The sequence below is a fragment of the Nylanderia fulva genome, unplaced genomic scaffold (assembly GCF_048542155.1).
Source record: "Nylanderia fulva isolate GAGA-0341 unplaced genomic scaffold, ASM4854215v1 Scaffold39, whole genome shotgun sequence".
In the NCBI taxonomy this organism is placed as follows: Eukaryota; Metazoa; Arthropoda; class Insecta; order Hymenoptera; family Formicidae; genus Nylanderia; species Nylanderia fulva.
In genome coordinates, this window is record NW_028190466.1 from 1,673,517 (window position 1) to 1,682,434 (window position 8,918).

The 8,918-nt window shown below is 30.3% G+C and overlaps 1 protein-coding gene across 1 annotated transcript in view; it reads right to left on the reverse strand.

The window, feature by feature from the left end:
* The window catches only part of LOC114944597 (uncharacterized), a 140,304-nt gene extending 133,449 nt beyond the window's left edge, over positions 1 to 6,855 (reverse strand). Inside the window, exon 1 of the mRNA XM_085485707.1 lies at positions 6,829 to 6,855. The gene's annotated coding sequence lies outside the window, so the exon portion shown is untranslated. The remainder of the gene's footprint in view (positions 1 to 6,828) is intronic.
* Between the last annotated feature and the right edge of the window lie 2,063 nt (positions 6,856 to 8,918).

Below are 8,918 nucleotides of genomic sequence, written 5' to 3' on the forward strand. Positions count from 1 at the left end.
AAGTTCTATATACTATTTCAGTATTTTTATGTGCTATAATTCTAAATTATTTAAAAATTTATATTCTAAATAATTTAGTAAAAAAACTCTTTTTTTAACTAACAATAAGATGCAGATATAGATAATACATATTTTTATTATCTACTTATATAAAGATAAGACGACGCCAAAGTTTCATCTGTATAATTTTATTTAGATAACACTCAGATGATTTTGAATTTAAATATATCTAGATAAAAGATAAAATTATATAGCGATTCATCTAGATAACTTTCAGATAATTATATTTTTAAAATTGCTCATGTAAACATATAGTTATAAAAAAATGTAAATTATAAAGGGGATATAAAAATATATTCAGATTTTTATTAGTAAGCTTTTATCACTTTAACCGTGTAAATTATCTGAATATTATTCTAGATAATTTTTAGTAAAAATAACTCTTTTTCATTTAAAATGCAGATATATAAATAAATAATCCATATTTTTATTATCTATATAATATAAAGATTAGGCGACGCTAAGGTTTCATCCGGATGATCATCTATATAATTCTCTTTAGATAACAGCAAACATTGTCCGCGAATTCTGCTGATACGAATGTTAAATCCATGTCTGCGGAGACACGACGCGGCTTTAAAAGCGACCTTGGATTCGATAATACGAAAGGAATGTTGGCCAACGAACGCGCGTGAATATATACATTTGTAGCTGCGTACATAACACTGATAAAAGAATAAAATATCGCGGTTGCTCAAACGCATATATATAGTTATTTTTTTTACGCGTAGTTTCGAGCGCTACTTTCTTCAGGGACGTCACGTAGATTGATTTCAACATGGCATCTGCTTTCGCGCGAGGTGGCGAAGTGCGTTCTGGTGGAAAGGTGCGTAGGCGTGTAGGACAAAATAAGAGGAAAAAAAAAATAAGTCGTATATATGTATATGCGTAGAATACGTTTCTTCAATAAAATATTTCTCTCTACGGCCTTCGACATAATGGGGATATATACCCTTGGGTCTCTGGGATATCTAACGGCTCGAGTTTCGTAATATAAATTGAGGTGCTCCAGTTAAGGATTAACAATCGTGTCGTGTATCACTAGCGAGTATATCCTTGCACGCGCTTTTCAAGTCTTATTAAATTTATGGTAATTAATGGAGCGTTTAAATGTATATAATAAAGGACACTCTTCGTTCTCCGCGTGTTTAGCATTGTAAAAAAATAGTGGTTATTTATTAAATGCTTATCCATATTTATTGATTATTATTTTTCATTTATATATATATATATATGTGTATAGAATGTAATTTTTTATTTTGATCCTGGAAAGGAATACGGATTTTTAAGCAACCGCTTGTGAAATAATTCTACACTAAAAAAAGAAATTTGTTAACTTGATTAAATCTTTCAACTATAAATATTATTCTGTTAATTGATCATATACATATATTTAAATTAAATATAACATATATACTAAAAAAAATATTTGTGTAAAATTACACGATTATGCGCTGCGTTTTTTCTCGACCCATAATCATGCAATATCGCTATTCATATGAAAGATTACAGATTATATGTAATTTCGTATGAAAATATTCCACTGAACACATGGAGTTACACAGAGGAAATGCTAGTAATGTATAAATGCTATAAAACAATGTTATAAAATAAAATGGATAAATATGCTTATAAAATAAAGTTCTAATAAAGTAAAAATATTAAATTTAAAATTACAAGTAATAATAGTAATTTTTACATAAAAAATAGTACTTTTTACTTATCCCAGGTAGAAATCTGCCTCGATTTGCCGAGATTAAATACAGGGCCTAGGTAACAAAAAAATCCAGTTTGAAATATCTGTCCAAGTTTAGAATACACCCTAAAAAATTTACCTTTATTTTACCGAGGAAAAAAATAATCGGAAAAATCTGCATGGGTTCTAGATCGCCATTGACATATTTTTCTCAAATTAGAATAAATATGAAACTATATATAGGGCCAGGATTGAATAATCTGGCTTATAGAAATAATTATAATACAAATCAAGCAAATATTTGAAAAAATTATAGGTCCTAGTTAGACTCCAAATAATTTTTCTACAAATTCTGGGCATAATTTTGAGCCCATTCGGATTCTGCAATAGAGCCTGTACGATTTAGGCGTCCCAAACTTTGCACAGATTTTAGTTAGATTTTTTACCTAAATTCCAGAAATATTTTTAAAAGAATATACGGAACTCTGATTATTTCCGTACAAAATTTCTACCTAACAATGAGATATTTTACATTAATATGTATCTTTTTACTTTAAAAATTTGGAAAAAAAATTACAGTGATAATCAAGTAATTTTTCCAGTTTTGAATAAGAAATAATCTTCATATAAAAGTACATAGATTTTTTCAGCGTATTAAATCTAACAGAACATTTATTTGACTTAAATACTAACAATGTTTAATTAACAAAATAGTAATTTAGTCGAAAGGTTTAATCAAGTTAACAATTTTTTTCAGTGTACGATTAAAAGCGTCGTAATGTTCAGAGATGTTTCGAGAGAGGTGAAGGCGTATAGCGGACGCTTTTGCTTTGAAAGTGAAAGTCCTAGGTTTCGATGGAGCCACGTTAACTTTTACATTCTCCGTCTAGGAATGCGCACGTCGACTGATCCCGAAATATATATATATATATATATATATATATATATATATATAGAAATAAAGATATGTAATATATTACACAAAAATATGTAAAATTACATAAATAATAAGTGTAAAATTACATAATAAATAATAGAAATTTTTACCTTTTTATTATTTATTATGTGTAATTTTAAATTTAATTTTACATATGTAAAATTAAAAATATGTAATATTACATAAATAATAAGTGTAAAATTACACGATAAATAATAGAAATTTTTATCTTTTTTATTATTTATCATGTAATTTTACATTTATTATTTATATAATTTTACATATTTTTAATGTAATTTTACATATTTTTTTACGGTGTAATGTGACATTCTTTAATCTAATTTTACATTTATTATTTATGTAATTTTATATATTTTTAATGCAATTTTACATTTTTTTACAGTGTAACGTGACGTATTAACACATGGAGGCGAAATAATAAATTCGTACGAAGCTTTTGGGGCCGATATTATGTGTCAATTTAGGGAAAAATCTGCATCATCTCAGTTTACACGTTTTTCCTTCCGAAATCATAATATATTCCATTTCCCTTAATTCATACTTTATTCATCGCGCGTATAATGTCGAATTGTTCGTAAATGAAATGGGTTAAAATCCTGTTAAATAAAGTATACGCCTTGGCGCAGATGAGAGGATAATAAATTTCACGTCGAGCGTTATACACGTAAAGCTACTACGCACACGATTTACCGCTACGCTTTATACGTCCTCGCGTGCGAGCGATGAAAATCGAAAGTCTAAGCTTCGCGTTGACATACTTTATTTGAGGCGCTCGACGGCGTTGTCATAGTCACGATAAAAACCGTAAAATACCGGTCGAATTGTACATATATAATCGGGATCAGCGCCAGTATTGCTCAAGATACAATGTATTCGAGTATTCGAACGGAGATTTTATTTATAAACGCGTTCACAGACATCGAATAAATTATTACATTAATACATATTTATTTCAATACTGCCTAATAAATCATTTATTTGAAACATATATTTTTATCTGTTTTGAAATGGATTTTCTTACAATTATATTAGGCAGTATTGAAATACATTTTTATTCAAATTCAATAAATTTTTTTCAGTGCATAGATAACATTTTACTCCAAATTAAAAAATAATGTTTAAAATTTTAGAAATGTTTATATGAATCTTAAAAAATATTTATAAATGTGTTTACATGTAAATGTAACCGACGTATAAAATATATTGCTCCAATTAATTAAAAAATAACATGTTTAAAATTTTGGAGATGTCTTATTAGTAGTTAGAAAAAACTTATAAATGAGTTTAAATATAACCGATGTATAAAATTATATTTTGCTCGAAATTAATAAATGGCACACTTAAAATTTTAGAAACGTCTTATGAGTGTCTTAAAAAATGTGTTTATACAAATAAACAAGACATGTAAAATGTATTACATTTTTTTGAAATTAAAAAATTTAACGTTTACAATTTTGATTTCTTATGCAGTGTTTAAGAAAAAAAAACTTGACCCAATTTGACGAATATAATGATAAACACAAGAGATACGAGTGTTTGCTTTCATCCTTTCGCGATTAATTTATATTTAGTTGTCTGCAAAATTTTGTGAAACACCGAACTCACCGAAATAATTCTGCGGCTGTTTTGGTGCGTGCGGAGGAAGATCTTTTTCGAGAGGATTACGTTATTAGAGACCTCCGTCGAGATATGTAGAGGGCAGCGCGTATCGAGTGTCTCTATTCGACGTATCATCATGCTACGACCCAGAAACCTACTTTCGTGCCGAATTAAAAGCGAAATCACGAGGCTAGAAGGAACGGAGGGTTCGGCGCAGATAAGCATTTCTCTACGCCGTATATGTAACGCGTGATATATGTCGCAATTACCTTCAAATTAAATAAACGATAAACACGATAAAGAGGTCATTTTACTGCGCTGAAAAAAAAATGATTTATTAGGCAGTAGTGAAATTAATATTTATTCCAATTCAAATAAATTTTTTTTCCTTGTGTAAGTGTACAAAATTCCTGAAATAACATTAGCATTCTATATATATAAAATAAAGTTCTAATAAAGTAAAAATACTAAATTTAAAATTACAAGTGATTTTTGCATAAAAATAATTTTACCTTTATTTTGAAAAATATGGAAAAAAATTACAGTGATTATTAAATAATTTTTTCAGTTTTGAACAAGTATAATTTTTGTAAAAGTACATGAATTTTTTCATTGTATAATAAAAATTAAAAAATATATCAATACATGTAAAAAGAAAATATATATACATATAATAAATGTTTGGGAGTCGGACAATATATTTTCAAGAGACAGGTCTACTTTTGTTATTACTTTTACAAGTGACATTAAGGAAAGTATGTATAATAAGTGAAAAGTTATACTCTTGTCTGTTCTTGTTTATTAAGGAATAATATTAATAACGTAGGACATTTCTAGGAACTGCGCCACCCAGTGGCGCAGTAATTATGCCGAACTTGCAGTTCCTGCTAAAAGCAACTCGTTCCAATTAATTCGAACTTTATATTTTCGCGTACTACGATGTTACTAGCGCTCATTTAAGCGCGGATAGCAAAGGCGTTCCTTCGTGGAAGTTTTCTATCGAGCGGAAAGCTGTGTGGGAAGATTCGTGGAAATTGACTAATTGCGATACTTGCGAGAATTTTAATAATTACGAAGAATCCTAGGGAAGGAAAGGAAACACCGGGTAGTTTTGTCAGAGAACCTGACATTAATATAGCAGGTTCGTTCTTCGTCGCAGGATGAATAATAAAGTAACTATTTTTTGTGCGCACATAAAAAATATTTGTGTAAAATTACATGATTATGCTGGGGTTTTTTCGACCCATCCTTATATGGAGAAGATTATAGATTATATGTAATTTAATGTGAAATATATTCTTATATATTTTTTCATAATTAAAAATATTCCAAAATATGAACATGGAATTGCACATATAAAATGCTATAGTATAAATGCTTTAAATGCTTTAAAATTATGTTATAAATAAAATGGATAGATGCTTATATAAATACATATAAAATAAAGTTCTAATAAAATAAAAATACTAAATTTAAAATTACAGGTAATTTTTGCATAAAGATAATTTTACCTATATTTTGAAAAATATATTGTAGAAAAAAATTACAGTGATTATTAAATAATTTTTTCAGTTTTGAACGAGTATAATTTTTGTAAAAGTACATGGATTTTTTTCATTGTATAATAAAAATTAAAAAATATCAATAAATGTAAAATATATATAATAAATTTATATATTTTAATTATTTTTTATTTTACTTGTATACTCGCATCTATTTTATCAAAGCATGTATATGTAAACTTTCAACTTTTATCGTTATAAAATGCATGTCAGAGACACGTGATTAAGAGATAAATCATCGGCAATACATTAATTACTGCTATATATTCAATTGTCGCAGAGTGTGATCTCTCTTCTCTTTAATACAGACTTAAGGCCCGTTCTACAATACGTCGTATGTCGCAGTCGGATGTCGGAATGTCAGCGATGGTCCCATGACAATAGTATATTGTGTATCAAGTGCGGAAAGTTGACAATTGTCAATCCGCACGTGATACACATACTATTTTATATTACAAGTGCAAGCAAAGTGGCTTTGTGCGCGAGGTGGCCGATCGCACGCCGCCATCTTGCGACGGCATGTGGTGCGGGAATAACCGCGTTCAAAGTCATTGTCCATGGCTGAAGCCGTGGGCAATATATTGCCCACAGCTTTAGCCGCGAGCAATGACTTTGAACGCGGCTCAGTCGTAGGCAATGGCTTTGAATGCGGCTTATTCACTCAGCGCGTCGCCGCTAGATGGCGGCGTGGAAAATCGGTCGCTTTCCGCACAGAAAACACGCACACAAAGTGCCACTTTGTCTGCACGTGTAATACAAAATTTCTTTTTCGAAAACAAAATTTCCTCATTGGATCATCGTTTACGTTCCGACATCCGACTGCGACATACGACATATTGTAGAACGGGCCTTACCGAGGACAACTGTCGCGTTTGTAAAAGAGAGACCGCCGTAACATCGCCACTGTGCGAGGACACGGCAGAATGTAATGGAGTTTTCTGAACACAACATACCTTTCCGGAGGCTCCCCTTTCGGGATCGACTCGGTTTCGCTCGCTATTATACTCCGAGCTTAGGAACGACGCGGCGAGGAGCCGAGAGGCACCGTGCGTGTGCACGCAGGAGTGGGGGAAAAATCGGAGAGCGCCGAAGCCCGCCGACGGCGTACGACGACGCGCCGGAGGTCAAACGCACCGCACGGAGAACCGAGACGACAACCTTGACTCCTTTCGTCTGTTGTTCTTAGGATCTCCGCCGCGCACTCCGGAGCGACGGCCCGCCCGGTCGATAGGGTGAGAGCCCGAGAGAGGTGAACGAGGGTAGCGTGACACGGCGTATATAATATATATATATATATATATATGTATATATGTCGGCGGGGCAGCCTAGCACTCGACCGAATAATCGGCCGTTTTTAGCCGCCGCGGGCTCTCGACGAATTATCCGAGCCGAGACGTGGCTGATGAAGCGCGCGAGAAAGCGAGACGTTTCACGCTGGAAAAAAAGCTATTAAACTCAAATAAATATTTACTTAAATTTCCATTAACACATTAAAGTTCCATTTACACATTTGTTTGAAACAAATAAATATTGATTTGTTTTGAAAAAGAATTTCTTATATCAAATAAATATTTTTTCACAGCAAATCAATATTATTAGTTTAAAAAAAAATGATGTATAAAATAGTACTGATATAAATATTTATTTGAATAATTAAATAATTTTTTTTCAGTGAATATTTTCGAAAGAAAAAAAAAGAAAAATTTTTCCTTATGCGCGTATATATATTTTTATTTCATTTTCCCATTTTTCATATAAATTATATTATGCCAATATTGTGACATTTTAATGTAATTAAAAATGTATTTTTGGATTATACGTAGCGCACTTTTTTTTACTGGCAACAGTGACATGTTCTACAGTCCCGTAATTGATGCTAGTACTTATAAAGACGTGTAATATTTATAAAAGTGTAATTTAATATACTTTTCTGACAAATTGTCGATGGTATTAATTTCATGTGATTAATTGTTTGTGTGTAATAATTTTCTCCTTAAATATTAAAAATTAAAATTAAAATTCTTACTGAATCATTTTAAAAAATTATCAAATAAAAAAAGAGAATTTTTTAAACATTTAACAAAAAAGACCTTTTAATCGAAGCAATTGCAAAAGCTAGGATTTCATTATTTTGTAAAAATTCCACATTTTAATAAACAAAAACAAAAAATTATTTATCATAATAAATGACATCTATATTTGAGATATATATTTAATAAATGAATTCATTAATATATATCCCAGAACATACAGAAACAAAATATTTTTAAAATCTTTTAAAAATATTTCTTAAAAGATAAAATAATTCTCGAAAATATTTTTGAATTAGATTTAAATTAATATTTCAAAAATATGTATAAAATATTTAAAAAAATATTATCTGAGCAATGAAAAACATTTTAAAAAATATTTTTAAAAGTTTTTAAGAATATTCTACAAAATGTGTATGTGTGTTATCACAAAAAATATTTAAGTCATTTTAAAATATTCCTAAAACTATTTTAAAATGTTTTTATGCAATATTTTATTGAAATAATATTTAGAAACATTTTTTGAAAACATTCTTAATATTTTGCGCTGGTATGGGATATTAATGATAAAATATATCAGAGCGAGCAGAAGATAATTACGAAATAAGCTATAAGGAAAAAGCTTGTTAGCAAACATTGTTTACTTCTGATTATTCGTATCCATTAAAGAGAGTATGCTATAATTAATTATACATATATACACCTCTACATCTAAATACACTGTATTACTCGAGCCAAAACTTGGCGCAGAGCTATATCAATATATACATACAGATGCTTGATTTGATTACAAACTTAAGCTGATTACATTACGATCGAATGAGCCCGGGCGAAGTTGCAGTTACCGTGATCGAATTAATTCGATAACGAGCTTCTGCGCGACCATTCGCAGGACCTTCGTGAATGACCATGTCTAAGCAAGGACGAAGGATGAAGAAAACGCGCGATACCCCTTATCGGCCACAAAAACCACCGGAAATACAGCCGAGGAGGAGAGACTCCCTCGTCCGGTC